Genomic DNA, 8,367 nt, shown 5'->3' on the forward strand with positions numbered 1-8,367 from the left:
GGTTAGGGTTAGGGTTAGGGTTAGGGTTAGGGTTAGGGTTAGGGTTAGGGTTAGGGTTAGGGTTAGGGTTAGGGTTAGGGTTAGGGTTAGGGTTAGGGTTAGGGTTAGGGTTAGGGTTAGGGTTAGGGTTAGGGTTAGGGTTAGGGTTAGGGTTAGGGTTAGGGTTAGGGTTAGGGTTAGGGTTAGGGTTAGGGTTAGGGTTAGGGTTAGGGTTAGGGTTAGGGTTAGGGTTAGGGTTAGGGTTAGGGTTAGGGTTAGGGTTAGGGTTAGGGTTAGGGTTAGGGTTAGGGTTAGGGTTAGGGTTAGGGTTAGGGTTAGGGTTAGGGTTAGGGTTAGGGTTAGGGTTAGGGTTAGGGTTAGGGTTAGGGTTAGGGTTAGGGTTAGGGTTAGGGTTAGGGTTAGGGTTAGGGTTAGGGTTAGGGTTAGGGTTAGGGTTAGGGTTAGGGTTAGGGTTAGGGTTAGGGTTAGGGTTAGGGTTAGGGTTAGGGTTAGGGTTAGGGTTAGGGTTAGGGTTAGGGTTAGGGTTAGGGTTAGGGTTAGGGTTAGGGTTAGGGTTAGGGTTAGGGTTAGGGTTAGGGTTAGGGTTAGGGTTAGGGTTAGGGTTAGGGTTAGGGTTAGGGTTAGGGTTAGGGTTAGGGTTAGGGTTAGGGTTAGGGTTAGGGTTAGGGTTAGGGTTAGGGTTAGGGTTAGGGTTAGGGTTAGGGTTAGGGTTAGGGTTAGGGTTAGGGTTAGGGTTAGGGTTAGGGTTAGGGTTAGGGTTAGGGTTAGGGTTAGGGTTAGGGTTAGGGTTAGGGTTAGGGTTAGGGTTAGGGTTAGGGTTAGGGTTAGGGTTAGGGTTAGGGTTAGGGTTAGGGTTAGGGTTAGGGTTAGGGTTAGGGTTAGGGTTAGGGTTAGGGTTAGGGTTAGGGTTAGGGTTAGGGTTAGGGTTAGGGTTAGGGTTAGGGTTAGGGTTAGGGTTAGGGTTAGGGTTAGGGTTAGGGTTAGGGTTAGGGTTAGGGTTAGGGTTAGGGTTAGGGTTAGGGTTAGGGTTAGGGTTAGGGTTAGGGTTAGGGTTAGGGTTAGGGTTAGGGTTAGGGTTAGGGTTAGGGTTAGGGTTAGGGTTAGGGTTAGGGTTAGGGTTAGGGTTAGGGTTAGGGTTAGGGTTAGGGTTAGGGTTAGGGTTAGGGTTAGGGTTAGGGTTAGGGTTAGGGTTAGGGTTAGGGTTAGGGTTAGGGTTAGGGTTAGGGTTAGGGTTAGGGTTAGGGTTAGGGTTAGGGTTAGGGTTAGGGTTAGGGTTAGGGTTAGGGTTAGGGTTAGGGTTAGGGTTAGGGTTAGGGTTAGGGTTAGGGTTAGGGTTAGGGTTAGGGTTAGGGTTAGGGTTAGGGTTAGGGTTAGGGTTAGGGTTAGGGTTAGGGTTAGGGTTAGGGTTAGGGTTAGGGTTAGGGTTAGGGTTAGGGTTAGGGTTAGGGTTAGGGTTAGGGTTAGGGTTAGGGTTAGGGTTAGGGTTAGGGTTAGGGTTAGGGTTAGGGTTAGGGTTAGGGTTAGGGTTAGGGTTAGGGTTAGGGTTAGGGTTAGGGTTAGGGTTAGGGTTAGGGTTAGGGTTAGGGTTAGGGTTAGGGTTAGGGTTAGGGTTAGGGTTAGGGTTAGGGTTAGGGTTAGGGTTAGGGTTAGGGTTAGGGTTAGGGTTAGGGTTAGGGTTAGGGTTAGGGTTAGGGTTAGGGTTAGGGTTAGGGTTAGGGTTAGGGTTAGGGTTAGGGTTAGGGTTAGGGTTAGGGTTAGGGTTAGGGTTAGGGTTAGGGTTAGGGTTAGGGTTAGGGTTAGGGTTAGGGTTAGGGTTAGGGTTAGGGTTAGGGTTAGGGTTAGGGTTAGGGTTAGGGTTAGGGTTAGGGTTAGGGTTAGGGTTAGGGTTAGGGTTAGGGTTAGGGTTAGGGTTAGGGTTAGGGTTAGGGTTAGGGTTAGGGTTAGGGTTAGGGTTAGGGTTAGGGTTAGGGTTAGGGTTAGGGTTAGGGTTAGGGTTAGGGTTAGGGTTAGGGTTAGGGTTAGGGTTAGGGTTAGGGTTAGGGTTAGGGTTAGGGTTAGGGTTAGGGTTAGGGTTAGGGTTAGGGTTAGGGTTAGGGTTAGGGTTAGGGTTAGGGTTAGGGTTAGGGTTAGGGTTAGGGTTAGGGTTAGGGTTAGGGTTAGGGTTAGGGTTAGGGTTAGGGTTAGGGTTAGGGTTAGGGTTAGGGTTAGGGTTAGGGTTAGGGTTAGGGTTAGGGTTAGGGTTAGGGTTAGGGTTAGGGTTAGGGTTAGGGTTAGGGTTAGGGTTAGGGTTAGGGTTAGGGTTAGGGTTAGGGTTAGGGTTAGGGTTAGGGTTAGGGTTAGGGTTAGGGTTAGGGTTAGGGTTAGGGTTAGGGTTAGGGTTAGGGTTAGGGTTAGGGTTAGGGTTAGGGTTAGGGTTAGGGTTAGGGTTAGGGTTAGGGTTAGGGTTAGGGTTAGGGTTAGGGTTAGGGTTAGGGTTAGGGTTAGGGTTAGGGTTAGGGTTAGGGTTAGGGTTAGGGTTAGGGTTAGGGTTAGGGTTAGGGTTAGGGTTAGGGTTAGGGTTAGGGTTAGGGTTAGGGTTAGGGTTAGGGTTAGGGTTAGGGTTAGGGTTAGGGTTAGGGTTAGGGTTAGGGTTAGGGTTAGGGTTAGGGTTAGGGTTAGGGTTAGGGTTAGGGTTAGGGTTAGGGTTAGGGTTAGGGTTAGGGTTAGGGTTAGGGTTAGGGTTAGGGTTAGGGTTAGGGTTAGGGTTAGGGTTAGGGTTAGGGTTAGGGTTAGGGTTAGGGTTAGGGTTAGGGTTAGGGTTAGGGTTAGGGTTAGGGTTAGGGTTAGGGTTAGGGTTAGGGTTAGGGTTAGGGTTAGGGTTAGGGTTAGGGTTAGGGTTAGGGTTAGGGTTAGGGTTAGGGTTAGGGTTAGGGTTAGGGTTAGGGTTAGGGTTAGGGTTAGGGTTAGGGTTAGGGTTAGGGTTAGGGTTAGGGTTAGGGTTAGGGTTAGGGTTAGGGTTAGGGTTAGGGTTAGGGTTAGGGTTAGGGTTAGGGTTAGGGTTAGGGTTAGGGTTAGGGTTAGGGTTAGGGTTAGGGTTAGGGTTAGGGTTAGGGTTAGGGTTAGGGTTAGGGTTAGGGTTAGGGTTAGGGTTAGGGTTAGGGTTAGGGTTAGGGTTAGGGTTAGGGTTAGGGTTAGGGTTAGGGTTAGGGTTAGGGTTAGGGTTAGGGTTAGGGTTAGGGTTAGGGTTAGGGTTAGGGTTAGGGTTAGGGTTAGGGTTAGGGTTAGGGTTAGGGTTAGGGTTAGGGTTAGGGTTAGGGTTAGGGTTAGGGTTAGGGTTAGGGTTAGGGTTAGGGTTAGGGTTAGGGTTAGGGTTAGGGTTAGGGTTAGGGTTAGGGTTAGGGTTAGGGTTAGGGTTAGGGTTAGGGTTAGGGTTAGGGTTAGGGTTAGGGTTAGGGTTAGGGTTAGGGTTAGGGTTAGGGTTAGGGTTAGGGTTAGGGTTAGGGTTAGGGTTAGGGTTAGGGTTAGGGTTAGGGTTAGGGTTAGGGTTAGGGTTAGGGTTAGGGTTAGGGTTAGGGTTAGGGTTAGGGTTAGGGTTAGGGTTAGGGTTAGGGTTAGGGTTAGGGTTAGGGTTAGGGTTAGGGTTAGGGTTAGGGTTAGGGTTAGGGTTAGGGTTAGGGTTAGGGTTAGGGTTAGGGTTAGGGTTAGGGTTAGGGTTAGGGTTAGGGTTAGGGTTAGGGTTAGGGTTAGGGTTAGGGTTAGGGTTAGGGTTAGGGTTAGGGTTAGGGTTAGGGTTAGGGTTAGGGTTAGGGTTAGGGTTAGGGTTAGGGTTAGGGTTAGGGTTAGGGTTAGGGTTAGGGTTAGGGTTAGGGTTAGGGTTAGGGTTAGGGTTAGGGTTAGGGTTAGGGTTAGGGTTAGGGTTAGGGTTAGGGTTAGGGTTAGGGTTAGGGTTAGGGTTAGGGTTAGGGTTAGGGTTAGGGTTAGGGTTAGGGTTAGGGTTAGGGTTAGGGTTAGGGTTAGGGTTAGGGTTAGGGTTAGGGTTAGGGTTAGGGTTAGGGTTAGGGTTAGGGTTAGGGTTAGGGTTAGGGTTAGGGTTAGGGTTAGGGTTAGGGTTAGGGTTAGGGTTAGGGTTAGGGTTAGGGTTAGGGTTAGGGTTAGGGTTAGGGTTAGGGTTAGGGTTAGGGTTAGGGTTAGGGTTAGGGTTAGGGTTAGGGTTAGGGTTAGGGTTAGGGTTAGGGTTAGGGTTAGGGTTAGGGTTAGGGTTAGGGTTAGGGTTAGGGTTAGGGTTAGGGTTAGGGTTAGGGTTAGGGTTAGGGTTAGGGTTAGGGTTAGGGTTAGGGTTAGGGTTAGGGTTAGGGTTAGGGTTAGGGTTAGGGTTAGGGTTAGGGTTAGGGTTAGGGTTAGGGTTAGGGTTAGGGTTAGGGTTAGGGTTAGGGTTAGGGTTAGGGTTAGGGTTAGGGTTAGGGTTAGGGTTAGGGTTAGGGTTAGGGTTAGGGTTAGGGTTAGGGTTAGGGTTAGGGTTAGGGTTAGGGTTAGGGTTAGGGTTAGGGTTAGGGTTAGGGTTAGGGTTAGGGTTAGGGTTAGGGTTAGGGTTAGGGTTAGGGTTAGGGTTAGGGTTAGGGTTAGGGTTAGGGTTAGGGTTAGGGTTAGGGTTAGGGTTAGGGTTAGGGTTAGGGTTAGGGTTAGGGTTAGGGTTAGGGTTAGGGTTAGGGTTAGGGTTAGGGTTAGGGTTAGGGTTAGGGTTAGGGTTAGGGTTAGGGTTAGGGTTAGGGTTAGGGTTAGGGTTAGGGTTAGGGTTAGGGTTAGGGTTAGGGTTAGGGTTAGGGTTAGGGTTAGGGTTAGGGTTAGGGTTAGGGTTAGGGTTAGGGTTAGGGTTAGGGTTAGGGTTAGGGTTAGGGTTAGGGTTAGGGTTAGGGTTAGGGTTAGGGTTAGGGTTAGGGTTAGGGTTAGGGTTAGGGTTAGGGTTAGGGTTAGGGTTAGGGTTAGGGTTAGGGTTAGGGTTAGGGTTAGGGTTAGGGTTAGGGTTAGGGTTAGGGTTAGGGTTAGGGTTAGGGTTAGGGTTAGGGTTAGGGTTAGGGTTAGGGTTAGGGTTAGGGTTAGGGTTAGGGTTAGGGTTAGGGTTAGGGTTAGGGTTAGGGTTAGGGTTAGGGTTAGGGTTAGGGTTAGGGTTAGGGTTAGGGTTAGGGTTAGGGTTAGGGTTAGGGTTAGGGTTAGGGTTAGGGTTAGGGTTAGGGTTAGGGTTAGGGTTAGGGTTAGGGTTAGGGTTAGGGTTAGGGTTAGGGTTAGGGTTAGGGTTAGGGTTAGGGTTAGGGTTAGGGTTAGGGTTAGGGTTAGGGTTAGGGTTAGGGTTAGGGTTAGGGTTAGGGTTAGGGTTAGGGTTAGGGTTAGGGTTAGGGTTAGGGTTAGGGTTAGGGTTAGGGTTAGGGTTAGGGTTAGGGTTAGGGTTAGGGTTAGGGTTAGGGTTAGGGTTAGGGTTAGGGTTAGGGTTAGGGTTAGGGTTAGGGTTAGGGTTAGGGTTAGGGTTAGGGTTAGGGTTAGGGTTAGGGTTAGGGTTAGGGTTAGGGTTAGGGTTAGGGTTAGGGTTAGGGTTAGGGTTAGGGTTAGGGTTAGGGTTAGGGTTAGGGTTAGGGTTAGGGTTAGGGTTAGGGTTAGGGTTAGGGTTAGGGTTAGGGTTAGGGTTAGGGTTAGGGTTAGGGTTAGGGTTAGGGTTAGGGTTAGGGTTAGGGTTAGGGTTAGGGTTAGGGTTAGGGTTAGGGTTAGGGTTAGGGTTAGGGTTAGGGTTAGGGTTAGGGTTAGGGTTAGGGTTAGGGTTAGGGTTAGGGTTAGGGTTAGGGTTAGGGTTAGGGTTAGGGTTAGGGTTAGGGTTAGGGTTAGGGTTAGGGTTAGGGTTAGGGTTAGGGTTAGGGTTAGGGTTAGGGTTAGGGTTAGGGTTAGGGTTAGGGTTAGGGTTAGGGTTAGGGTTAGGGTTAGGGTTAGGGTTAGGGTTAGGGTTAGGGTTAGGGTTAGGGTTAGGGTTAGGGTTAGGGTTAGGGTTAGGGTTAGGGTTAGGGTTAGGGTTAGGGTTAGGGTTAGGGTTAGGGTTAGGGTTAGGGTTAGGGTTAGGGTTAGGGTTAGGGTTAGGGTTAGGGTTAGGGTTAGGGTTAGGGTTAGGGTTAGGGTTAGGGTTAGGGTTAGGGTTAGGGTTAGGGTTAGGGTTAGGGTTAGGGTTAGGGTTAGGGTTAGGGTTAGGGTTAGGGTTAGGGTTAGGGTTAGGGTTAGGGTTAGGGTTAGGGTTAGGGTTAGGGTTAGGGTTAGGGTTAGGGTTAGGGTTAGGGTTAGGGTTAGGGTTAGGGTTAGGGTTAGGGTTAGGGTTAGGGTTAGGGTTAGGGTTAGGGTTAGGGTTAGGGTTAGGGTTAGGGTTAGGGTTAGGGTTAGGGTTAGGGTTAGGGTTAGGGTTAGGGTTAGGGTTAGGGTTAGGGTTAGGGTTAGGGTTAGGGTTAGGGTTAGGGTTAGGGTTAGGGTTAGGGTTAGGGTTAGGGTTAGGGTTAGGGTTAGGGTTAGGGTTAGGGTTAGGGTTAGGGTTAGGGTTAGGGTTAGGGTTAGGGTTAGGGTTAGGGTTAGGGTTAGGGTTAGGGTTAGGGTTAGGGTTAGGGTTAGGGTTAGGGTTAGGGTTAGGGTTAGGGTTAGGGTTAGGGTTAGGGTTAGGGTTAGGGTTAGGGTTAGGGTTAGGGTTAGGGTTAGGGTTAGGGTTAGGGTTAGGGTTAGGGTTAGGGTTAGGGTTAGGGTTAGGGTTAGGGTTAGGGTTAGGGTTAGGGTTAGGGTTAGGGTTAGGGTTAGGGTTAGGGTTAGGGTTAGGGTTAGGGTTAGGGTTAGGGTTAGGGTTAGGGTTAGGGTTAGGGTTAGGGTTAGGGTTAGGGTTAGGGTTAGGGTTAGGGTTAGGGTTAGGGTTAGGGTTAGGGTTAGGGTTAGGGTTAGGGTTAGGGTTAGGGTTAGGGTTAGGGTTAGGGTTAGGGTTAGGGTTAGGGTTAGGGTTAGGGTTAGGGTTAGGGTTAGGGTTAGGGTTAGGGTTAGGGTTAGGGTTAGGGTTAGGGTTAGGGTTAGGGTTAGGGTTAGGGTTAGGGTTAGGGTTAGGGTTAGGGTTAGGGTTAGGGTTAGGGTTAGGGTTAGGGTTAGGGTTAGGGTTAGGGTTAGGGTTAGGGTTAGGGTTAGGGTTAGGGTTAGGGTTAGGGTTAGGGTTAGGGTTAGGGTTAGGGTTAGGGTTAGGGTTAGGGTTAGGGTTAGGGTTAGGGTTAGGGTTAGGGTTAGGGTTAGGGTTAGGGTTAGGGTTAGGGTTAGGGTTAGGGTTAGGGTTAGGGTTAGGGTTAGGGTTAGGGTTAGGGTTAGGGTTAGGGTTAGGGTTAGGGTTAGGGTTAGGGTTAGGGTTAGGGTTAGGGTTAGGGTTAGGGTTAGGGTTAGGGTTAGGGTTAGGGTTAGGGTTAGGGTTAGGGTTAGGGTTAGGGTTAGGGTTAGGGTTAGGGTTAGGGTTAGGGTTAGGGTTAGGGTTAGGGTTAGGGTTAGGGTTAGGGTTAGGGTTAGGGTTAGGGTTAGGGTTAGGGTTAGGGTTAGGGTTAGGGTTAGGGTTAGGGTTAGGGTTAGGGTTAGGGTTAGGGTTAGGGTTAGGGTTAGGGTTAGGGTTAGGGTTAGGGTTAGGGTTAGGGTTAGGGTTAGGGTTAGGGTTAGGGTTAGGGTTAGGGTTAGGGTTAGGGTTAGGGTTAGGGTTAGGGTTAGGGTTAGGGTTAGGGTTAGGGTTAGGGTTAGGGTTAGGGTTAGGGTTAGGGTTAGGGTTAGGGTTAGGGTTAGGGTTAGGGTTAGGGTTAGGGTTAGGGTTAGGGTTAGGGTTAGGGTTAGGGTTAGGGTTAGGGTTAGGGTTAGGGTTAGGGTTAGGGTTAGGGTTAGGGTTAGGGTTAGGGTTAGGGTTAGGGTTAGGGTTAGGGTTAGGGTTAGGGTTAGGGTTAGGGTTAGGGTTAGGGTTAGGGTTAGGGTTAGGGTTAGGGTTAGGGTTAGGGTTAGGGTTAGGGTTAGGGTTAGGGTTAGGGTTAGGGTTAGGGTTAGGGTTAGGGTTAGGGTTAGGGTTAGGGTTAGGGTTAGGGTTAGGGTTAGGGTTAGGGTTAGGGTTAGGGTTAGGGTTAGGGTTAGGGTTAGGGTTAGGGTTAGGGTTAGGGTTAGGGTTAGGGTTAGGGTTAGGGTTAGGGTTAGGGTTAGGGTTAGGGTTAGGGTTAGGGTTAGGGTTAGGGTTAGGGTTAGGGTTAGGGTTAGGGTTAGGGTTAGGGTTAGGGTTAGGGTTAGGGTTAGGGTTAGGGTTAGGGTTAGGGTTAGGGTTAGGGTTAGGGTTAGGGTTAGGGTTAGGGTTAGGGTTAGGGTTAGGGTTAGGGT

Source organism: Phasianus colchicus, chromosome Z (genome assembly GCF_987193195.1).
Source record: "Phasianus colchicus chromosome Z, bPhaCol1.hap1.1, whole genome shotgun sequence".
NCBI classification, from domain to species: domain Eukaryota; kingdom Metazoa; phylum Chordata; class Aves; order Galliformes; family Phasianidae; genus Phasianus; species Phasianus colchicus.